Raw genomic sequence first — 26,627 nt, 5'->3', positions numbered from 1 at the left:
CCTTAGGGGGAAAGCTCTCAGTTTTTCCCCATTGAGAATAATATTTGCTGTAGGTTTTTCATAGATGGCTTTTATGATATTGAGGTATGTACCCTCGATCCCTATACTCTGAAGAGTTTTGATCAAGAAAGGATGCTGTACTTTGTCAAAAGCTTTTTCTGCATCTATTGAGAGGATCATATGATTCGTGTTCTTTCTTTTGTTAATGTATTGTATCACATTGATTGATTTGCGGATGTTGAACCATAAGATACCTAGGAATAAATCTAACCAAAGAGACAAAGGATCTGTACTCAGAAAACTATAAAATACTCATGAAAGAAATTGAGGAAGACACAAAGAAATGGAAAAACGTTCCATGCTCATGGATTGGAAGAACAAATATTGTGAAGATGTCAATGCTACCTAGAGCAATCTACACATTCAATGCAATCCCCATCAAAATACCATCCACTTTTTTCAAAGAAATGGAACAAATAATCCTAAAACTTGTATGGAACCAGAAAAGACCCCGCATAGCCAGAGGAATATTGAAAAAGAAAAGCAAAGCCGGCGGCATCACAATTCCGGACTTCCAGCTCTATTACAAAGCTGTCATCATCAAGACAGCATGGTACTGGCACAAAAACAGACACATAGATCAATGGAACAGAATAGAGTCCCCAGAAATGGACCCTCAACTCTATGGTCAACTAATCTTCGACAAAGCAGGAAAGAATGTCCAATGGAAAAAAGATAGTCTCTTCAACAAATGGTGTTGGGAAAATTGGATAGCCACATGCAGAAGAATGAAACTGGACCATTTCCTTACACCACACACAAAAATAGATTCCAAATGGTTGAAAGACCTCAATGTGAGACAGGAGTCCATCCAAATCCTAAAGGAGAACACAGGCAGCAACCTCTTTGTCCTCAGCCGAAGCAACTTCTACCTAGGAACATCGCCAAAGGCAAGGGAAGCAAGGGCAAAAATGAACTATTGGGACTTCATCAAGATAAAAAGCTTTTGCAAAGCAAAGGAAACTGTCATTCCAATTTTAGTATATGTGCTGCCGAAGCGAGCACGCAAAGGAAACTGTCAACAAAACCAAAAGACAACCGACAGAATGGGAGAAGATATTTGCAAATGACATATCAGATAAAGGGCTAGTAGCCAAAATCTATAAAGAACTCATCCAACTCAACACCCAAAGAACAAAGAATCCAATCAAGAAATGGGCAGAAGACATGAACAGACATTTTTCCAAAGAAGACATCCAAATGGCCAACAGACACATGAAAAAGTGCTCAATATCGCTCGGCATCAGGGAAATCCAAATCAAAACCTCAATGAGATACCACCTCACACCCGTCAGAATGGCTAAAATTAACAAGTCAGGAAACGACAGATGTTGGCGGGGATGCGGAGAAAGGGGAACCCTCCTCCACTGTTGGTGGGAATGCAAGCTGGTGCAGCCACTCTGGAAAACTGTATGGAGGTTCCTCAAAAAGTTGAAAATAGAGCTACCATATGATCCAGCAATTGCACTACTGGGTATTTACCCCAAAGATACAAAAGTAGGGATCCGAAGGGCTACGTGCACCCCGATGTTTATAGCAGCAATGTCCACAATAGCCAAACTGTGGAAAGAGCCAAGATGTCCATCGACAGATGAATGGATAAAGAAGAGGTGGTATATATATACAATGGAATATTATGCAGCCATCAAAAGGAATGAGATCTTGCCATTTGCAACCACGTGGATGGAACTGGAGGGTGTTATGTTGAGTGAAATAAGTCAAACAGAGAAAGATATGTATCATATGATCTCACTGATATGAGGACTTCTTAATCGCAAGAAACAAACTGAGTGTTGTTGGAGTAGGGGGTGGGGTGGGAGGGATGGGGTGACTGGGTGATGGACACTGGGGAGGGTGTGTGCTCTGGTAAGCGCTGTGAATTGTGCAAGACTGTTGAATCTCAGATCTGTACCTCTGAAACAAATAATGCAATATATGTTAAGAAAAAAAAAAAGAAGAAGAAGAAGAAGGTAGCAGGAGGGGAAGAATGAAGCGGGGGAAATCGGAGGGGTAGACGAACCATGAGAGATGATAGACTCTGAAAAACAAACTGAGGGTTCTAGAGGGGAGGGGGGTGGGAGGATGGGTTAGCCTGGTGGTGGGTATTGAGGAGGGCACATTCTGCATGGCGCACTGGATGTTGTGCACAAACAATGAATCATGGAACACTTCATCTAAAACTAATGATGTAATGTATGGGGATTAACATAAGAATAAAATAAAATAAAAAAAAACAAAAACAAAAACAAAAAACAACAACCTTTTAGGCTTAAGATGGAGCTGCTCCTGCCCTGGGTCCATGTTAGCAAACTGAAACTTAAAAAACTTTTGTGCAATGTCAATGCTCCACTTGACCAGAAATACAGTATATGCAGTCAGCCAATCCCCAAATGCTAAGCCAACTCTGGGTTCTATATTTAATTCCTTTTTCCTTCTCACCCCAAACAAGTTGACTATGTGGTCCCAGCAATCAGCTATTTTCTATTTGTCTCCTCCTTGTTCTTTATTCTTCATCCTATAAAAGCTTTCTGTCTTTCACTGCATTTTGCAGTTCCCCCAAAGAAGACAGTCTATTTCTTGAAGTATTAAGTAAAGTTTGTTTGTATCAACTAAATTGTCTTAATCATTTGTTAACAGAACTGATTAGATATGCAGAGTCTTAGGCCCCACTCCTGATCTACTAAACAGAATTTGGATTATAATAAGGTCTGTAAATATTTGCATAGACATGAATATTTGAAAAGAATCATTCTAGTTCTACTTGAAGCTACTATGCTTGAGTGGAAGGAGTAGAAAGATTTATTTGCCTTAACTAATAATTGTATTTTTATATCTTATGTAGAACTTTTAGACCATGGACACTGACAACAACCCCATTTTCATATCCTGGCTTTGCCACTTTTAGCTGTAGGGCTTTGGTGGTTGTCAATGACCTTTCTGAGACTTAGTTTCCTCATCTGTGAAGTAGGAATAATAATAGGACCTTAATTATAGATTTGATTTACTTTAAACTTGTTAATATGTGTAAAAGTTAGAAGAGTGTCTAATTCATGTGAGTGTCAGGTATTCGCTATTATTTCACAGACATTCTTCATCTCATATAACTGTACTCTGTTGGTATCGAACCTCAGCTATGCAAGCCTCTGCTTGTAAGAAAGTATCTCTAAATAATTAATGTTCCAATAATTTTCAATGTCTCTCTTTTTTATTTTTTTATTTTTTGGACTTTTGCTTCTCTGTCTTGGTTTTCTTCTTTCTCTTTTTGTCCTTTTCTCCCTCCTGTCTCCCTCTCTTCATTTTGCAAAGTCGAGTGCGTCTTTGTCCCTCCTTCCCTTTTGCCCACAAACATCCATATGGTGCAAACCTCAGAGATACTTTATAAGATGTATGGAAACATTTGGCTCTGATTTGTAATCCTATTGTAAACCAAAGCAAGAAGCATGAGGGGTGTGGCAACTCAAAAGAAAAAAAATACCTTGTGAGTTAAAAAATTATTGTTCTTTTTAGAATGCACCCTCTCCATTGAAGAGCCTTTGGGCAGATAGCAGAGGAAAACCAATGATTACCCAGGCTTTGGAGTTGGAAATTAGTTGTGCAAGGTCTGTCTTTACAAACCCTTACTAGGCAGGTGGACAAGAACGAGGTTTTTAATCTTTTTGAATATTAGTTTACGCATCTGTAACTCATAAAGTTATTGTAACAATTCTAAAAGACAGTACATTTAAAGTGCTTAGCACAATTTCTGAAACATAGTAAATTCTTTGAAATGTTAGCTGTCATGGTCACCATCTTTATTATAATAGTACTAATCAATGAAGAAAGCAGAGATAACTCTCAGGAGTGCAAAGCCCAAATAAATAATAGTAACTCATCTTAAAACTACTTAGACTTCCTGTCTTTTTCTCCTAAATTCTGATCCTCTCCTGAATCTTTCACTGAGAGCTCTCCATCTAGCACACATGAGTTTTTCACATTTTCTTTCTTTTCTTTTGTTTCTCTCTCTTGTTATGTGTAACTTTCTACTCCATTGCAATTCTTTATTTTCCTTTAATTTGCTCTTCCTTCTTTCCACTGCATCCAATGCTTTTAGGGTTTTTTGTTTGTTTGTTTTTGTACTTCTAAAAAACTTGAGTGAACTTTTTCACACATTTTTCCCTAGGGGAAAAAAAAAACTAAAATAATTTTAAATGGGCTCTGGCTTATTGAATAATTTTTTGTGTTCCCCTTTGTATGTGGTATCTTTGCAAACTGGCAATTTTGATATTTTAGTAATCTTTTAAATATTCACCATAAAGATTTAAAAATAAATTTTTAAATATTAAAAAAAAATCCAGTTAAATGTGTCATTCATCACACCAATTCCACTGGCTCTTCAATCATGTTAGAACCATTTCTCTGTTTTAATGCTTTTGTGATTTAAATTTTGTTTTACACTTTCTGTCTGATGACATAATGTAGGAAAGGTGAAAAAGTAAGTTTTTGAGTGCATTCGGTAGTCTCTCCAATAAATAATTTTATTCTGTAGTCATACATTTTCTGTTTTTTTTTTAAGTACTCATATTCTGCTATAATTATTCTCAGTTGTGTTCAAGAAAATCTGGTTTTATTCCTATGTAGATCTAATTACATTTTTTTCAATGCCTAGGATGAACTTTTGATCTAGAGTTTAAATAAATAATGGGTGGAAGCATCCATTTTAATATACAATTATCTCCTTTTAGCATTTCTGTTTGCATTTTGATAATTACAGTGAAAATAAAACAGTGTTATTTCATGTTACTATAAAAATAAATTAAAATATGAGTTAAATTGTTATTTAAAATGTCATCTCCAATTTCATTAATTCTTTATGAGAAAAAAAAAGAGTGCTGTTTTCCCAATTTATTTTTTTTTGTTGTTAAAGTTCTTCCTTAAGCAATGAAGTGATTCTATGTATTTTTAGAATAATTAGAAAAGAATTCAAGTGAGGAGAAATTTAATTTTGCTGCTTTGTCAATTTTGCCCTTTTGAATGACCTCTCCTGGCATTTCTCAGACAGCTGAAATCAAGTGGTTGGTTGACTGAATGAGCCAGTGCCTTGTTCATAAAAGCCATAATTTCATATTTAATATATTATATGATAATTTATTTAAAGTATTAATAATAGCATTTAAAATAAAATCAGAATTTTCTCTGTTTAAAAATTTGTTAATCATGATTACTTTATAGCTATTCTGTTTCCACTATTCCCCCTAGGACACAACACTTTCCAGGTAACCCTGTTTCATAATCATGCAGAAACTATCTGCCAAAAGTCTTGGTTATTTTTCTTTCTCCTATCTTTCTGAAGCAAAATGTCATGGTAAGTATAGAGGCCCCAACTTAGCAACACTTCCCGTAAATAAAGGAAATGGTGTCTCATCCAAAGTGCTTCAGAGCTCCTGTGAAGGCAGTGGAAAATCTGCAGAGGAAATCTTTTGAAACAGAATCATCAGCAGCCTTGGGTGGAGCCCTGAAATAAGGTCTTACCTTTCTATATTGATTTTTCAGTTGAGGAACTTAAGATCAAATGTCAACTGGAATATTATAAAATGCTGCCCATAGAAACACACTTAGGTCTTGCATGTTATCATTAATTATTTGAAAAAGCATATATTTTATTCCAGCCTCATGTCCCCATGCACTACTTATACAAAGTAGCAGCAATATATAATACTTACATTAAAAATAAAGCATATCTTAGCATTGAGGTTACATATATTACTCTTGTGTAAAATATTTAAGTAACTCATTTCTCCACCTATAGCCAAATCTTCCAAAGAATTATTTATTTATTCTCTTTATTCTATTATTAATGTGATTGAATCAAGATAGTCTTGACAAACTAAAGATTGGAGATAAAATAAGCCTTTTGGTTGTCTATTGGTTTGTTATGATTTCAAATCTACTTGCTTACAGCTTAAGTGAAGTTGCTTTGATCTACGGGTGATTTATTGCAGAGGTCATGTCAAGAATAATGTCATCAAAATTATTGTGCTACTGAGTGCTTATCCATATGAACATATGGAAAAGTGACTATGAAGTAATGGATACTTTAAATACCAAGAATCTGTGAGGACTTAACTGACAGTGTTCTGTCTGGACCAGGTTACTGATCTAAATAGCTCTCCAAAGATCTTGGGACATCAGCTCCTGCCCTGGTAAGGCTATTCCTTGCTGGTAGTGATGAAAACCATGCAGTAACCCCATGAAGGAGATCATCTTGCCTGCCAACACCAGTGCCTTTGTTCCACTAGCATCATTCTCTAGCAACAAGGGACTTTCAATTTGCACAGGCAGCTAGATGTCAGTTCTTGGTTGGCTCAGCCAACTCTTCTGAGAACCAGCTTGTAGAAAGGTACACCTCAACTAAATTCGGACTTTGTTTCATCTCCCCTTTGCCTGAAAAAATAGTGTAATTAATCTATCATTGGTTTGGAGTATGTTTTTCTTTATTGGCTCATTAGGGGACATTACTTTGTATGCTTTTGGCTTGTGATTATAAATTATAACTTAAAATTATATAATTAAAATTTAAATTATAATTAATTTAAATTATATAATTAAAATTATAATTCCCACAGTGAATCTGTGTTGAATAAATTATTGGCAAAGATAATCTCAGTCTCTGAGCATAATTTGTGTGAACAAAACACCTTCAAAATTAAATTTAAAATAATTTGATTTTCCCCCTAAATTTCAAATTGTATAACTTTGTTTTACATGATATTTCAACTGCGTGGTAGTGAATATACTATATATAGTGTCTTTATTTTTAAATATACCATTTAAATTGTACCCAGGGATTTCTTTAAGTTTCATTTATAAATGATATTTATATAACTCTGGACCATTAGTTAGAAAATAAAAGTATAAATCTGATTCTATTTATGACAGTTGTCAAGGGAATACTGAGCATAAATTGGAACTATCAGGAACCTGAAGTTCATAGGGCTATTAGCTAAAAAAGAGAAATTTCTGAGGCACCTGGGTGGTTCAGTCAGTTAAGGGTCTGACTCTTGATTTTTGGCTCAGGTCATGATCTCAGGGTCCTGAGATCAGGCTCTGCACTCAGTGGAGAGTCTGCTTGAGATTCTCTCTCTCCCTCTCCCTCTGCCCTCCCCTCCGTGGTTTCTCTCTCTCTCAAATAAATAAATCTTAAAAAAAAAAAAAGAAAAATTTCTTCCATCAAATTGGAAAAGGTAATTGTCTACTCTTCAAGCAAGTGTGTCTATGTTTTTCTTTTATCTGTAAATGGAAAAATATGTTTCTCCTTTGTCTCACTGCAATTTGTAACCTAGCCAGATAGAAACAACGTTAATGTAGCTTTCTGAAAAACTCAGAGCTTGTTCTTTGAAAATCTTAACTGTAAGAGCTCAAGTCAATAGTCTACATATTGATTGTAACAACACCTGAAGAGGTTCATTTACTCAGAATATATAAAAACAACAGGATTTGTTGAGATCATAGTCTACCCAATGGGAAAAGATTTGTCTACAAATATGTGCAGTTTAAAAGTTATAATAATGTTCTAAAGTATACAATGATAACTCATGATTTAATGTTTGATTTTCTCTCCTCACTCTACCTGACCTAGCAGCAGCATTTGGTACAACTGATCATTCTTTCCTGTTTGGCTGTCCTTTACTTGGATTCTTCAGCAATGTACTCCCTTGGTTTTCCTCCTACTTTACTAGTTGCTTCTTCTCAATCTCGTTCACTGATTTTTCTTCATCTCTCTAACCTATAAGCAATGAAGGGCTTTAGTAAGTAAGTAAGGTACTTATCCTCTAGCCTTTTGTATCTATACTAACCTCCTGGGTGATCTTTTTTTTGTTCATTTGTTCATTTTGTTCATTTATGCTCTGGCAATTCTCATATGCAAATATCTCATCTAGATCATGCCTCTAAACTTGACTTCTATATTCAAATGCCTACTTGACATTTTCACTTGGCTATTTAATAAGCATAACAAACTCAACTAGTCCAAAATTAAAATCCTGAGCTGTCCTTACAAACTTCTCTTTCTAAGAACCATCTTTTCCATTTAAAATATGGCATCTCCATCTTCCAGTTGCTTAAGCCAAAAGTATTGAGGGTAATTCTTGACTTCTCCCATTCCTTTATACGTATATTCAATCCATCAGCACATCATGTCTGCTTTACCTTCAAAATATATCTAGAATCCAAATACTTTTCACCACATCTCTGACCTGAATCATTTTAATAGTTTTACAATAGTCTTCATAAATTAAATTTTGCCCTTACTGCTAACCCAATTCAAACATACCAGATAATGCTACTTCCTATTCAATACCCTATTAGTGGTTTCTAAACTGTTTTCTATACTTTTCAGTCTGACTTGTCCTAAATTTTATTTCCCAGGTTCATTATCATAGAGCCACATCTTCCAAATAATGTTTCCATGCTTTAAAGGTGCTCATGATATCTAGTAGTTTTCTTTTACAAAATGAATCATTGTGCTTTGCCTAAGACTAGAGGTTGGTACCAGGTCTCTTTTTATAAACTAAGTTCCTTCTACTATTTTGTATAAATGTTATTTCTGATACATGGATGGGATTTGAGGTAGGACATGTTTTTGAATCCTTACACAGCCAAGTATAAGTAAATTCCTACATTTATTGTGAAAGCCTGTTAGCCTGTTGAGTGTGGAAAAGTAGGGATAAGAGGAGGCAAATGAAGAGTCTATAGATAAACATATACTGAAACCACTAAATATTTAATATACCAGAGGATTTGTATCTGAGAGATTTTTTTGTCTAGTAAGAAATAGCTATGCTGACCAGACAAGATGGAGAGGGACACCATCTTTGTGCTTTGAAGGTACACTTCTCAGTGTTGGACCAGAAATCAAATTGCTATCAGTTCTCATGACCACTAAGGTCATGAGAGGTTTTCTGAGACAAAACTGAGGAGAGATGTCAAAGTATGATCTAAATTTACTGGCAATTCTCAATCCAGAGGTTGAAACTTTGCCATATACCCAAGGCATCATACAAACTGAAGGACATTACAGAATGTTCAAATTAGCTCAAGAATATCTGAAAGGCTACCTCCATTCATGGCACCTTACTGAGGCTATGGGCACCTAGAGTTCTAAGGGGTGGCATCATTTGTACCACCATATTAGAAGGAGAAGGCATGAAGAAATGTCATGTTCATTCTGAATTAAATTTATAGTGGGAGAAGATGAAATTCAGCAGAAGTTGAGAAATTAATAAAGAAATGCTCAATGCAATTTGATATCAATAAATTCTTTAGCCTCTGGCTCTGAGGGCAAACAGATACACATAGTAAGACTGCAGGGCATAAATGAAAGTTACTGTGTAGACAATTATTTTGGTTTCTGATACTACAAAGCCTCCTATAGCCAGTATAGACATTTTAGATTCTAGGTATCTAGGGTGTTTGTGGATTTGAGTAGCTTTCCCATTTGGTTGTAAGATAGTACTTGTCACAGAAAGTAGAGATAGAGTTTAACATATTAATTTCTCAGGATATATAGATTTAACCGGGTTTTTCCCCCCACCCCTGAAACCAGGACCAATGGGACATACAAATAGTGTGTAATGGACCATAACAACTACTTGAAGTGTATGCCCCATATTTATTTCTGGGAACTATTTTGTAAGTTGTAGGAGACTTCAAGCTTCAAGTATTCATAATCAGCCTCAACTGGTCTACCGCATTGTAGGCACTCAAAAATATCTTCTGAATGCAAGAATAAATAGATGAATGTTTGAATGGTTGGATTAGTAAGTAAACGTATGAGTGAATGACAAAAAAGATGTATCTATCCTCAGTGATCTCCCAGTCTATGAGGAAGACAGAGGTAGTAAATAAAACAAATGAGTTAAGTGGTATGATGGAGGTAATTCAAAAGTAGCATAGTGTCACCAAAAATGGAGCCTTATCTTTTGTGAGAGAATTTTCATGGGGGTAGAGCAGAAGCGTGATGCTTGAATTATTAGTCAACCCTGTTCACAAATGTCTTAGCTTTATTTGCCATTCCCCTTAAACAGCATTATTTCATGTTGCTTCACTAATAATTTATGTGAGCATATCTAAGACCTTCACTGTTTTTTCACTTATTGCTTCATATTTTAAAACACCAACCATTCCTGCGGTGCCTGGGTGGCTCAGTCATTAAGCGTCTGCCTTCGGCTCAGGTCATGATCCCAGGGTCCTGGGATCGAGCCCCGCATCGGGCTCCCTGCTCCGCGGGAAGCCTGCTTCTCCCTCTTCCACTCCCCCTCCTTGTGTTCCCTCTCTCACTGTCTTTCTCTGTCAAATAAATAAATAAAATCTTTAAAAGAAACCCCAAAAACCAAACATTCCTGATTATAATTGCTCTTCTGATTCACTGAAGTTGTCCTTCTTAACTACCATTAAAATACATAATATTCAAAATTATTTCTTTTGAAAAATTAAGTTGCCTTTATGTAATAGATTTATTTCTCCATTTATATTTCTAATAATGTTTCTAATTTCTATGACTAACTTCTAAGTTTAAATTGTAAGTTAGTGGAAGAGAGGTTGGGAGATGGCTGCAGAGTAGGAGGACCCAAGTCTCACCTTGCCCATGAATACAACTACATAACTATCAAATCATCCTAAATACCCCAGACATTGACTTGAAGACTGTCAGAACAAACTCCACAACTAAAGGTAGAGAAGAGGGCACATCAAAGAAGTTAGGAAATGCAGAGATGTAGTTTGGGAAAGAAACAGATTGTGACTGCTTGAGCAGAGAAGGAGCTGTGGAAGAGTGAGAGGGAGACTAGCACACAGGGGAATGCACAGGGAAAACAAATCTCCATAACAATTGGCTCAGAAAGTGAGAGGGGCCAAATTTCGTGAGTTCTTGCAACTAGGGGTGCTTAAAGCATGGAGTTTTAAAGATCAGTGGGGGACTTTGGGGCTGCTCTTGGGGAGAAGGCAGACAGACAACACGTGCACATACATCGTGGAAACAGAGATCTGAAGAGTGCCTGGGGCACAGAGTGGAGAAGTTATTCACTCATCCTGGAGTGTGTCCCAGAGAGACAGCATTCACAGAGATACCCTCTGGGAACAAAAGAACTGGCTTGTGCCATTTCCTACCTCCACCCCTCAGCATAAGCACAGGGCCACCCATGGGAACCAGTGCAGGGCCAACACTCACTACACAACTTGCTTACACCAAGACTTGCCCTCCCATCCTCCAGGGGAACTGCCCCTCCCAGTCATGCTTGCTTAGTCCCAGCATGGTGGGACCCCTCCCCCAGAAGACAGGCCCTATCCCTCATGACACTGTGTCTCCCCTCACAGGAGTTTTGCAGACCCTTGGTTCCTGCAGTGGTGGCACCAGGTCTCACTGCACAAACGGACCAGAACACACCTAGTTAAAACATGCCACATTCAGGCCAGGGATCAAACACTGCCCACAACAGGCAAAGAGAGCCTCTGTAGATGAGTAGACTGAAGGATAAAGACAAAACAGCAGAGCACACACAGCACACATTGGAGATACTCCCAGAATTTTCCAGGCCCTGAGGAACAGAGGGACACTATACAGCAGGGCACTTTAAGACCTCTTCTTCATATGGCCATTACCCTCAAGAACAGGAGACATAGCTTACTTTCCTAACACAGAGAAACAGGCACGGAGACTTAGACAAAAATGAGAAGACACAGAAACTTCTATCAAATGAAAGAACAGGACAAGGCTGAAGCCAGTTATTGAAGTGAAACAGATATAAGTAATATGCCTGATACAGAATTTAAAGTAATGATCGTAAGGATACTCACTGGACTTGAGAAAAAGAGTGGAAGACAGGAATGAGACCCTCAACACAGAGAAAAGGAATAACATAGCAGAGATGAAGGGCTCAATAATTAAAATGAGAAACATGTTTCATAGAAACAACAGGATGGAAGAAGCAGAGGAACGAATTAGTGACCTAAAAGAGAAATGGAAAGTAATCAAGCTGAACAAAAGAGAGAAAAAAGAATTATGTAAAACAAGAATACACTTAGGCAATTCCATGACTCCATCAAATGTAATAACATCTGTATTATAGGAGTCCCAATAGAAGAGAGAGAAAAGGGGGCAGAAAAATTATTTGAAGAAATAATAGCTGAAAACTTCCCTAACCTGGGGAAGAAAATAGATATCCAGAATCAGGAGGCATAAAGAACTCCCACCAAAATGAACAAAAGTAGATCCACACCAAGACATATTATAATTAAATTAGCAAAATATAGTGATAAAGAAAAAATTTTAAAAGCAGCAAGACAAAAGAAGACAGTAACTTACAAGGGAAAACCCATAAGGCTACCAGATGTTTCAGCAGAAACTTTGCAAGCCAGCAAGGCTATCACTCAGAATAGAAGGAGAGATAAAGAGTGTCTCAGACAAACAAAAACTAAAGGAGTTCATGACCACTAAACCAGCCCTGCAAGAAATATTAAGGAGGACTCTTGTGAGTGGAAAGGAGAGACCAAAAGTGACAATATAAAGGAAAGAAACAAAAAAAAAAAACAGTAAAAATGAAGAATTCTGTAAAAAATTAACCAAGGAACTCACAAAATAAAAAGATATAAAATATAACATATACCTAAAACATGGGGAGGAGAGGAGTAAAGAATGGGTTCAAACTTAAATGACCACCAACTTAATATAGACTGCTATATGCAGAAGAGGTTATATACAAACCTAATGGCATCCATATATCAAAAACCACTAATAAATTTGCAAAGAATAAAGACAAAGAGACCCAAATATACCACTAAAGAAAATCAGCAAAACTTAATTACAGACTAGAATGGATTAAAGAAAATATTCAGAAACAACAAAATAATAAAATGATGGTAAACACATATCAATAATTACTTTGACTGTAAATGGACTAAATGCTCCAATCAAAACACATAAGGTGCCAGAATGGATAAAAAAGCAGGACCCATCTATATGCTGCCTTCAGGACACTCATTTTAGACTGAAAGCCAGCTGCAGATTGAAAGTGAGGGGATGGAGAAATATCTATCATGCAAATGGATGTCAAAAGAAAGCCAGACTAGCAATACTTATATCAGACAAAATAGACTTTAAAAGAAAGACTGTAACAGAAACAAAGGACACTATATACTAATAAAGGGGACAATTCAACATGAAGATACAACACTTGTAAGTATTTATGCACCCAAAATGGGAGCACCCAAACACATAAAACAGTTAGTAATAAACATAAAGGAATTAACTTAAAATAATACAATAATAGTAGGGGACTTTAACATTCCATTTACATCATTGATAGATCATCTACATAAAAAATCAATTAAGGAAACAATGGCTCTGAATGACACACTGGACCAGATGGATTTAATAGATATATTCAGAACATTCCATCTTAAAACAGCAGAATACACATTATTTTCAAGTGCACATGGAACATTCTCCAGAATAGATAACATATTAGCCCATAACACAAGCCTCAACAAATTCAAGAAGATTGAAGTCATACTATGCACCTTTTCTGATCACAATGCTATGAAACGAGAAATCAACCACAAGAAAAAATATGGAAAGACTACAAATACATGGAAGTTAAATAACATCCTACTAAAAAAAATGAATGAGTCAACCAGCAAAAAAGAAATAAAAAAGTACATGGAGTCAGATGAACATGAAAACACAACAGTCCAAAATCTTTGGGTTGCAGCAAAAGCTATTCTAAGAGGGAGGTCTATAGCAATACAGGCCTACTTCATGAAGCAAGAAAAATCTCAACAACCTAGCCTTACACCTAAAGGAGCTAGAAAAGGAAAAAAAACAAAACCCAAAACCAGGAGAAGGAAGGAAATAATAAAAATTAGATCAGAAATAAATTATACAGAAACTAAAAGCAACAGAACAGATAAATAAAACCAGGACCTGGTTCTTTGAAAAAAATCAATAAAATTGATAAACCTCTAGCCAGACTTCTCAAGAAAAAAAGAGGAAAGGACACAAATAAATAAAATCACAAATAAGAGAGGAAAAAATAATAACCAAGACCACAGAAATACAAGCAATTATAAGAGAATATTATGAAAAACTATATACCAACAAGCTAGACAACCTAGAAAAAAATGGATAAATTTCTAGAAACATATAAACTACCAAACTGAAACAGGAAGAAATAGAAAATTTGAACAGACCAATAACCAGCAAAGAAATTGAATCACTAATCAAAAAACTCCCAACAAACAAAAGTCCAGGACCAGATGGCTTCACAGTCAAATCTACCTAACATTTAAGGAAGAGTTAATACTTATTCTTCTCGAAGTATTTAAAACAAAACAAAACAAAACAAAACAAAAAAACGGAAAAAGAAGGAAACCTTCCAAATTCATTCTATAAGGCCAGCATTACCCTGATGCCAAAACCAGATAAAGACACTACTAAAATAAGGAAACCACAGGCCAATATTTCTGATGGACACAGATGCAAAAATCTTCAACAAAATACTAGCAAACTGAATCAAACAATACATTAAAAAAATCATTCACCATGCTCAAGTGGCATTTATTCCTAGGTTGCAAGGGTGGTTCAATATTCACAATGTGATACATCACATCATTAAGAGAAAGGATAAGAACCATATGATCATTTCAAAAGACACAGAGAAAGCATTTGACAAAGTGTAACATCCATTCATGATAAAAACCCTCAACAAAGTAGGTTTAGAAGGAACGTATCTCAATATAAAAAAAGGCCATATATGAAAACCCTTAGCTTACATCATCCTTAATGGGAAAAAACAGAACTTTTCCCCTAAGGTCTAGAACAAGACAAGGATGTCTACTCTCACCATTTTTATTCAACACAGTACTGGAAGTCCTAGCCACAGCAATCAGATAACAAAAAGAAATAAAAGGCACCCAAATCAATAAGGAAGAAGTAGAACTTTCACTATTTTCAGATGACATGCTATTATATAGAGAACACACTAAAGACACCACCCATAAACTGCTAGAACTGATTTCAGTAAAGTTGAAGGATACAAAATCAATGTACAGAAATCTGCTGTATTTCTATACACCAATAATGAAGCAGCAGAAAGAGAAATTAAGAAAATAATCCCATTTACAATATCACCAAATATAATAAGATACCTAGGAATAAAGCTAACCAAAGAGGTGAAAGAATTGTTTTCTGAAAACTACATAACACTGATGAAAGAAATTGAAATCAACACAAAGAAATGGAAAGACATTGCATGCTCATGGATTGGAAGAAAAATTTTGTTAAAATGTCTATACTACAAAAGCAGTCTACACATTTAATGCAATCCCTATTGAAATACCAACAGCATTTTTCACAGAACTAGAACAAACTATTCTAAAACTTGTATGGAACGACAAAAGACCCTGAATAACCAAAGCAATCTTGAAAAAGAAAAGCAAAGCTGGAGGCATCACAACTCTGGATTTCAAATTATATTACAAATCTGTAGTAATCAAAACAGTATAGTACTGGCACAAAAACAGACACATAGATCAATGGAACAGAATACAAAATCCAGAAATAAACCTACAACTGTATATAAAAATATAAAACTATAACTGTCAATCTTCAACAAAGCAGGAAAAAATATCCAGTGGGGAAAGGACAGTCTCTTCAATGAGTGGTGTTGGGAAAGCTGGAGAGCAATGAGCAGAAGAAAAAATCTGGACCACTGTCATACACCATATGCAAAAATAAATTCAAAATGGATGAAAGACTTAAATGTGAGACCTGAAACCATAAAAATCCTAGAAAAGAATATAAGCAGTAACCTCTTTGACATCAGCTATAGCAACTTTTTTCTAGATAGGTCTCCTGAGGCAAGGGAAACAAAAGCAAAAATAAACTATTGGGAGTACATCAAAATAAAAGCTTCTGCACAGGGAAGGAAACAACAAAACTAAAAGGCAACTGATGGAATAGAAGAAGATATTTGCAAATGACACATGCTTCTAACATCTTAGTAGCCAAATCCTAATAAGTTTTTTCTGTTTTCATGGTTCAGATTGGGTACTATTTTGATATATTCCTCCAAAGGATATATTATATATACTGTTCTCCAGGACCAGATTTAAGTAAATTCTGATCATCCGGATTTGATTTAGGGAATACTCAAATCCAAGACCACCTCTTAGACTAAGGTATGTCCTTAGACTAAGGTATGTCCTTAGACTAAGGTATGTCTATTGATTTATATTAGTTTAAACTCAACAGGTAACATCTTCTTGACATTACACCCAAATTCAAAAACTTTGCCTTAGTATATTATTTAATATATTGGCCACAACATTCAAATGGAGTTGCGTTGGGATTCAGCTACCTATACAGAAGATAATTCACTCATCTATTCACTCTCTCAAGAGTTCATCAAACTCCTATTAGATGCTCCATCCCCTTCAAGACTCTAGGGATAGAGTGATGGACAAGACAACCAAATATTGGCTTTCATGGATCTGATCTATTTTGTTGGGAGGCTTATTAAACAAATAAGTAAATTTACATACAAAAATTTTCTATCAACAATATATAATCTGTATAATATAATATCAGATAATTATACAGAGTGATGTGTTATCATGATAAACAGAATACAAAACTCTATCACATGAAAATGGCATTTTAATTTTATGGTCATTCTCCCAAAGACTCATAACCATAATCTAAGAAAAACATCAGACAAACCCAAATTGAGAGACATTCTACAAAATTCCTGACCAGCATTCCTCAAAACTGTCAAGATCATCAAAAACAAAGAAATTCACAGTCTAGAGGATCCTAACTCTATCCTGGTGACTGCCCCAGTTTTATAAGGATAAATATACTACTTAAATAGGACTTAGCTGATACATTAATCCTTTTTCATTGATGCTGCAATGCTGGACCAAAAAAAAAAAAAAAAGAATTGAATCTTTTTACATATTTTAAAGGCAGTGTTTAATAATCAAATACTTTTAACATTTAAGTTCCTTGAATCAGCACATTTTAAGCAGTAAACGCAACATCTGCAACTATTGCTTAATCCCCAGAAAACACTCTTTTAATCAATTAAACTCATTACATTTGAATGTTCATTTCCTTCTAGCACACTATTTAACTCATTATGAAAAAGTAATGTGTTTATGATTACCAGGGCCATTAAGTAACTTTCTGAAAATAAATCTCCTAGAGAAGTTTTAAAAACATATTTCTTAAGGGATAAACTGGACCTTTGTAAGGGATATTCCATTATTTCCCTAGAATAGGTGGTCATAAAGGACAACACATAAGAAATGACATTCGATCTGTAATAAGAGTGATGAGGAGCCTGTCACGTGAAGAACTGGGGAAAGGAATCCCAATCAGAAGGAAGGACAAGTTTAAAGAGGTAGAGATTTAAGTTATATTGAAATACCTTTCAAAGTACCCTTTATTTATGTCCTAGACATGGGGCTCTACTTCTGAAATGTTTTTTGTCTTACATGTATTAGAGTCACACTCATGAAGCAGAAAGAGGCAAATCATGGAATCACAGAGTTGTAGGGCACATGGAAGTCATATAGTCCAATTTTCGCACTCTCTAAATGAGACAAATGAGGACTAGAGTGGCTAAGGGACTAAGCTTACATAGTCCCTGGCTCACAGAACCAGATTATTTCACCCAACCATAAACAATGTTCAAAATGGATCTACATGATTTAGTTTTAAAATTCTCACTTTGAATTATTTAAAAAGCACTAGCCTAAAACAAATTTGTAGCATGTTTTCACAATCAGTTTCATTTCCCAAAACAAGCCTGTTACCACTGTGTAACCCCCACTGAACTTTGCCATTTATAAGAGGATTAAACAATGCATGTTTTTATTCACTGGTAGATTCTAAAAAAGAGTAAGCAAGGGGGTAACCTAAAGTTAGAATCTGGTCAAGAGTGAAAGCAGAAATAAGTAGATCATTACAACATGAAACCCAAATAAAGGTTAAACTAACACATAAACAGAAGCTAAAGTATTTAGAAATAAATAACACTTTCTCACATGAAATAGCATTTATTAAACAATCAAAGATTATTATTGAGAAATTTTCTTCTAAGGAATTGGAAAAGAAAAGAATTCTATCTGCTATGCCTGGAGGAGGAATGGTCTTAAACTATGTATCATAAACAAGTAATATCAAAGAGGAAATACTTTGTAGAAATTACAGTAACACTGGAGGAGTCTCTGATCCCAGGGCATTTCCTACCATTGTCAAGATTTATAGTCAACTCCTCAGTAGATCAAGGCTGGTCAAAATGTTATGATGAGACACACGTCTTTTTGAACATAGTTACTAAGTAATTGTTTTCTCAGGCACATTTGTCATATAGACTACATTCTCAATGATTTTTTTCCCTAATAAAGATTTACTTGAAAAGTTGAAAAACAAAGACCTTTCTTTAGTGCATGTTTTAAATTATGTTTATTAGGGTGATATGCACTGTATATTTATGTTTAATTTTTTTATAGCACTGGGTCATGGAGGGACAATAATTTGGTTCAGAATAATGTGGCTCAGTAATTAAGAATAATGGATGAATTATAAGCATTATCTAACTGATAAAATCCTATAAAGAATATTAATCGATGTGTGCAAATGATTTTTAGAGCAATGTGTTTTTGAGTCCTATTGTCTCTACTTCCTCTTAACTCTTCCCTTGACTCCTGTTTGACTTACATCCTCATTAATCTATCATATTTTAAAATAAATTAAAACCTTAGTCTTTTCTGTTCCCAAACTAATAGTACTTATTGTTTCCTTAAACTTACTGTGAATTTTTTTTTTTTTTTTAAGAATATCAGTTTCCGGGCGCCTGGGTGGCTCAGTTGGTTAAGTGACTGCCTTTGGCTCAGGTCATGATCCTGGAGTCCCGGGATCGAGTCCCGCATCGGGCTCCCTGCTCGGCAGGGAGTCTGCTTCTCCCTCTGACCCTCCTCCCTCTCATGCTCTCTGTCTCTCATTCTCTCTGTCTCAAATAAATAAATAAAATCTTTAAAAAAAAAAAAAAAAGAATATCAGTTTCCTCCCAAACATCCTTGACTTTGCTCCTCAGATAATCTTATTCATTGACTTTTCTTGGTATGGTGTCAGCTCCACTCCATTCTAATAAACCTCATATGTTTTCTATGTTTGAGGGCTCCATGCTAGGTTTTTACTGCGTTTGGTTTCATATTGCATTGTGGAAAATTTAGGGATAGCAGATATAAATTTTAATATAATTTAGGCAAGATGAATTAGTTTGTGGAAAAATTTTGATTCTCCATGTTGATCAAATGTATCAGATAAATGCTGTATACTGCACTCACATGGTTTTGGAAAAGACAAAGGCAAATCTTGTAAACAAAACATTCATTATTTCTCCTAGAGGTTACCAGAGATTTAGATCAGAGGGTGACTTTAGAGTCTTTCCAATAATACGTAGCACCTTGTGGAAGAAGTTCCCATAGATATTGATGCAGTATTAGGTCTTCAAAAAATCAAAAACTTGGATGGATATACATGGGATGTTTCCTATGTTTGAAGCTTGCCATATTATTTTTTTTTTAAGATTTTATTTATTTATTTGACAGAGAGAGAGAGCACAAGCAGAGGGAGAAGCAGGCAGAGGGACAGGGAGAAGCAGGCTCCCTGCTCAGTGGGGCTGGATCCCAGGATCCTGGGATCATGACCCAAGCCGAAGGCAGATGCTTAACCAACTCAGCCACCCAGGCACCCGACTGCCATATTACTTGAATAACTTGTCCAGTGGATCTGACTAAAATGGCAGTGGAAGTAATTTGAGTCATTTTAGGTTTGTTTCTTTTTTTTTAACATATTACTATTTAGCTGACTTGACATAATCAGAATCACTTCAGAATCCATAGGTGGTCACTTTGGTGCTCCATATTTGTCTTTTTTTGTTGTTGTTGTTTTTTAATGTATTGCTTAATGAAGCTAGTAGTTTTACTCACAAAAATGCTTTAGGCAATTTCTACCCAAAGCATTTATAACCTCTGAACTTCCTTTATATTTAATTCCTACTTATAGCAATTCAGCAGTTCTAAATACTCAATACAGAACCAGTAAAATAAATTTGGCTCCATCACATACATTCTGACTTATGAGATTTCATAATTCAGTCTCGTAAATCAAGAAACATGAACAAGAAGCCATGAACCATGGCAAGTTTATGAAGTTGCATGTGAATGAGAAACCAGAACCTCAAAATAATACTATAAATAAAATCCAAACAACAAAACCCATAGTCCTGCTTACTAATGAAAAAATAAAATGTATGATCCTGTTTCGAAGTTCATTGAACAAATTAATAAGGAGCCAGCTTATGCATTTGTCCAGACAAATCAAATCTAACTTCTCAGCTTACTGTTTGAATCTCAGCTTTCAAACTATTATACAGCTCTCTTATGACTCACTTTAGAGGTTAGCTTTTCAACTTTTTATTTTAAAATAATTTTAAATTTATAGAAACATTGCCATGGTCCAAAGAATTCCCATTACTGTCACAAAATTCTCCAGTCATTAACATTTAAAATCATTTTAAATATTTATCTTTCTTTCTCTCTATATATATATGTAATTTATACACAGCATATGATTTTTTTTCTAAACTACTAGAGCATAAGCTGCAGACTTGATACTTTATTACTGCCAAAGATTTCAATATATATTTCCTAAAAGACAAAGATACTTTCTTACATAATCAGAGTACATCAAAATCAGGAAACTAAAACTGATACAGTACTATCATCAGTCCACAAGCTTTAGTCAAATTTTGGCAATAGTCCCAATAATGTCCTCTACAGCAATCTTCTTCATCATCATCATCATCATCATCATCATCACCATCTATAGTCAGAGATCCAGTGCAGGATAACATGTTGCACTTAATTGTCATGTCTCCTTACGCTCCTTCAATCTGGTACAATTTCTCTGTATTCCTTATGTTTTGTAACCTTGATGTTTTTTAAGTGTATGGGTCAATTATTTTGTAGAACTTTGGGTTTGTTGGAAGTTTACCCCTAACTAGATTCAGGTTATCCATTTTAACCAGAATACCCCCAGAAGCTGTGCTATGTTCTTCACAAGAGTATATCACAATGTCACATTACTAGTGACATTAACTTTGATCACTTAAGGTGCTATCTGCTAGGTTTCTCCACTATAACATTACCATGTTTTTCTTTATAATTAAGAAGTATTCTGTGGACAAATACTCTAAGATAATGTAAATGAATTTTCTTATCTTTTCAGGCATGTTTTAAACATAGATTATATTCTCAATGTTCACCTACTAGTTCTGGAGTACATATACGAGTCTGGCTTGATTAGTTTACTATAATGTCAGCCTAATGATGATTTTTCTGTTATTTCTTCTCCATATGTTTTCCCAACACTATTTATTGAAGAGACTTATATTGTCTCTTCAATAAATAAGAGAATATATTGTATTCTTGGCACCCTTGTCATAGACTAGTTTACTATATGTGCGTGCTTATTTCTGGGCTCTCTTTTCTGTTCCATTGGGCTCTGTGTCTGTTTTTATGCTAGAATTATACCACTTTGATTACTATAGCTTTGTAATAGTTTGAAATCAAGACGTGTATTGCCTCTACTTTGGTTTTCTTCCTTAAGATTGTTTTGGCTGTTGAGGTCTTTTGTGGTTTTATATGAATTTTAGGACTGTTCTATTTCTATGAAAAATGCTATTGGAATTTTGATAAAGATTGCATAAAATCTGTAAACTACTTTGGGCAGTATGGACATTTTCACAAAATTAATTCTTCTGATCTAAGAATACAATATATCTTTCATTTGTATATTTGTCAATTTCTTTCATCAATGTCTTATAGTTTTCAGTCCTAAATGCATTCTTTCTTTCATGCATTGTTTTTCCCCAACCTCTTCCACATCAGTAACCCTCTGATTCCTCAGTCCTTATAATTTCTCTTTCCCCTGAATCTTTCCAATACTGAGATACTGCATTTGCAGGTTATTACTTACACTGTTACTCTTGTTTTCTATTCACAACCAATAAAACTTAGCAATTTTACCACTACATTATGCCTTGTTGTTATACATGTTCCACCTGCTATCTGTGATGAGGTCCTCATTGGCAGCTGACCAACTGGCAATCTAGTTACAAAATTCCCATTTATTATCTGTTTCAATCACTATTCTTGATACCATCTGCCATAGTTCAGGTTCTTAGAAAATTGACTTGAGAAAAATATGTGTGCAAGTGGTTTATTGGGAAGTATTCTCAGGAACCACTCTAAGAAATGAGGAAAGGGGAATTGGGTAAGGGAGACACTGAATTAATTGCACTACACTTGCAACAGAGAACTTGGCTAAACCCAAGAAAGCTCTGAAGCTGAGGTGCCTCTATGAAGAAGTCCCAAATTGAAAAAAGGTGGCCAGGCCTTCACAGCCTATTAGATGTAGACTACCCCTGTGAAGACAGTTTTTGTCTCTTTGACCAAGGTGATGTCCCAGGAGCAATTCAGCTATTACTGATCATCAAACAATACTTCTGGCAGCTGGAAAAAAATGAGTGCCTCAGTGCTGAAGCGGAGAATCTAGTGGTGCACAACAGTATCCATAACATTACAGTTCATTTTGTGGAGTGCCCCATTTTTTATGAAAACATCACAGTTTTAAAATTAATTTTGTCAGTGCTCATTTGGTTTGCTTCCAGTGTTTTTCATTTGTAAACTATGCTGCTAAAATAGTCTTGTACATGTCTTATGGTACACTTGTAAAAAGATGTTTCCAGGAATGGAGTCCAAAAGGTAATTACAAAGTGTTCAATTGTTTTGAAATTAGTTGGACAAATTTTGACTCTCAACAACAATTTTGATCCATATACTCTCCAGCATTTGATATTGTCTGACTTCTTGAATTTTCCTCATCCAGAGGTCATTAAATGATATTTCCTTATGTCTTAGTTTGCTTTTCCTTTGTAAATCAGTTTTAGGTATAAATGAATTAAATTAGAATTGAGGCACTCTTAATAAAGATAGCTTCTAAAAAATGGTAATATATTTAAAAACAACTAATTTAAATGAACATGTGTTATAACTACAACCAGCTGGATAGCTCTGGGAACCTGAGTGGAGGGGTATTTGTTTTTAAAGTTGTCAAACCATTATAAACTCTTCAAGAACATACTGGCCTAAATGACTTATATTTTCTTTTTAATTACCTCAGCATGGGTTCCCATATGCCTGTTTCACTGGGGGCAATGCTCTGGCTACTCTGAAAATGTATTTGGTTTATATATCTGCACCTCTATTAGTGAATACTGATATTGAATCTTGAAACTGATATTAAAGAAGCAGAGGCTTTTTCTTTTCTTTTTAAAAACTAATTTCCTTCACTGACTAAAGCCATAGTTAACCTCTATTCTTATATATAGGAGGAAGCTCTGTAACTATTTGGGAAATGGAGTTGCTTTAGTGCAATATTTGTGAATACTTCTGGGTTTCTTTTCATTCATTCATTCATTCATTCATTCATTCATTCAACTAATACGTATTGAACTTTTTTTCATTTCATGTGCTATGTGACTTTGGAGCACAAGATAGGGAGCCTCTTCTACAAACAGTAAGTGCATAAATGAGTGAAACTTCTTCACACCTTCTTTTACCCAAACAAAGTGCAAGAGAGTAAGCCAAGCATGCAATTTAGACAAGTCTCATATTCTATTATCCAATAAACAATCTTATTTGGTATACACACATAGCAACCACTAACTGACCATACTTCTCCTAAACCACATACTCTTCTTAAACTATTTCTAACAACTAACACTGTGTTTGATTCATTCACATTACTCACTCAAACCCACCTCCTAAGAACTATATCCTCAACTGTATGATTTGCAAATACACATTGTGTTGCTCTCTTACACAGCTCATCTGGATTTTGCATGAGTATTGTTTCCTCCCTTCCCTCACCCTTCAGCCTGACTTTCCCAACTGGCTCTTTACCCATGAGAAACCCTATTAATTATATTCCTTTTACCTTCCAAATAGAACATTTTCAATCCAGGTTGCTAATTTAACTCTTTGCTGCTCTTTAAGTCTACTTTTCATTTTCCCTTATGCTTTCTTGCCGAGAATATTTTTTGCTCCCTTATTTCTCCTTCCCTCAATTTTCCAGTGCCTTTCTACATTCTCCTCTTCTGATGTGTTTTTCCTCCCTTTTGCTACATTACATACTTCAAGACACTTCTATGGCTACTAAATTAAACTTAATCATGGTAAGTCCATATTTAGTAACCTTGCAGTACTCCAACACTGTCCATTGGTTCTTACATTCCACATCCTACAAACATTTCTGGACATGCCAATTCCAATGCTGAAATCCTTTTCATTCTTAGCAGGCATCTTCTTACAGTATAAAAGATAGAGCGTCCCATGAAATGTAATATTTGAATCCTTCCTTTACCAAACATAATAATACATCTATTTAAAACTTAAATTTGTCTTAACTTCTTCTTTACTGTGTATATTTACTTATTAGCTGTTATGGACATACAGAAAGCATTTACTTTTATGTTTTTCGTAAGGGAATATTGATTCTCAAGGGAATTTCTTCCTTATAGTGTTCATTTTAAGTTATAATGCAATAAAATTATATTCTGTTGCCTCTGAAATAATTTTCAGCAGCAAATATGCATGTTAGGTTATTAGATTTAGCAAATAAAAATATAGCATACATAGTTAAATTTCAGTTTCAGATAAACAGCAGCAAATCTTTTTTAGTATAAGTATGTCCTATCCAATATTTGGAACATAGTTATACTAAAAATTATTCATCATCTGATTATTCACATTTATATTTATCTGAAATTCACATTACCTGGGCATTCTATAACATACCTGGCAATCATAAATATCTCTCAACATTAAAAAAAAAACACAAGTTCTTTGCATATTTCAATAATTTAACAAATAAAGGACAATTTCTACCTAATTAATCATCACCAACAATTTCAAACTTAAATATGTTCCTGATGATACGGTTGTTTAACACATTAGCACAATATTAGCTAAACTGGGAAGAAAATGCTAATTCCAATTGAAATAGAGATTGTATGAAATATTGTGAAAATATGTTCATTCTTAATGAGGCTCTTCCTGATAAAGAGCACCACTTTAAATGAATCTCATCCTCTTTGACTTATAGTCATATTTCTCTTATTTTGGGTTATTAGGTTCATGGAAAACTTCCTCTTATCACATTACTCTGGGCTAATATTTGTTTTCTACATTGAACATTTCAGTAATTCCATTCCAGCAAAAAAAGACTAATTAGTCTTATTTCATGCTCTCTGGAAATAAATAATCACATCAATGTTTTAGATTTACTTATTTTTCTAATTTACATTGAATAATCAGGACAGATAATATAGTAACCAACCCTTAATCTTTCCTGGGTCATGGATACTTTTTACAAGTTGATGGAAACTAAAGACTCTTTTCCCTGAAAAATGCATGTGTACACAAACACACAACAGTTTTTATTAAAATTTCATGGAGTTTACAGTTCCCCTGAGGATCAACCATGGGCCTCAGCTAAGAACTAGAAAGTACAGGGTTAATGTAAATAGCTAATGCACTTAATGTTAAATAATGACTCACATTTATTGTTTTACAATATGTTGAAATTCTACTTTCACCTGATTTTTTAACCAATAAATGATTCCAAATATAAAGCAGCTCACAGATTAACACAAACACATACCTCACATATACACATTTCTTTTGTTATTTTGTATTTTCCGAATTGAACCCACTTCACTTTATAGATATATCTCATTAGAAAGATGAGTAGTGGATTTACTGTTTTGTAGTTTAGTAATTATTAATATATGCATACTTTGCCTAAATATAGGAAGAGTAAGTTTTCTGAAAGCTGGAATAATATCTTATTCACTGGCACATTCCATGCCCTTAATTAGCATTGGCAAAAATCACCTTAACTAATTTAGGGAAGTAGTTATCAGCTAAAGTTTTGCTCTCCATAATTTACAGAGTAATATGGACATTTAAATTGAGCCATTTGGCTTCCTTAAAATAATGCTAGAAACAATAATGCTGGAAGACAGTAGCAGGAACTAGTCTTATTAATATAATTTCATAACATTTAAAAATATATTTATATTGCTTTGAAATTTTTTAATTTCAATTTTGGGTGAAATTTAAAAATGAGCTTAAAAATAGTCATATTCAAAGTATCAGTGAATGGAATGCTGGTTGCAAGGGGCTGGGGGAAAGGAAATGGGAAGTTACTAATCAACAGCATATTTTCACTTATGCAAGATGAATGAGGTCTAGAGATCTGTTGTACAACACTGTTAAATCTAGTCCACAATATGTACAGTATGCTTAAAAATTTCTTGATAGATTTTTACCACAATAAAACAGAATTTTAAAAGAATGCAAAAATGATTTTTTTCTCATTTCAATGTGTTTAAATACAAATT

This window comes from Mirounga angustirostris, unplaced genomic scaffold (genome assembly GCF_029215605.1).
Source record: "Mirounga angustirostris isolate CCGP_5_RB_7025 unplaced genomic scaffold, mMirAng1.0.hap1 SCAF_3, whole genome shotgun sequence".
Taxonomy (NCBI): Eukaryota; Metazoa; Chordata; class Mammalia; order Carnivora; family Phocidae; genus Mirounga; species Mirounga angustirostris.
This window is presented reverse-complemented; position numbering follows the sequence as displayed.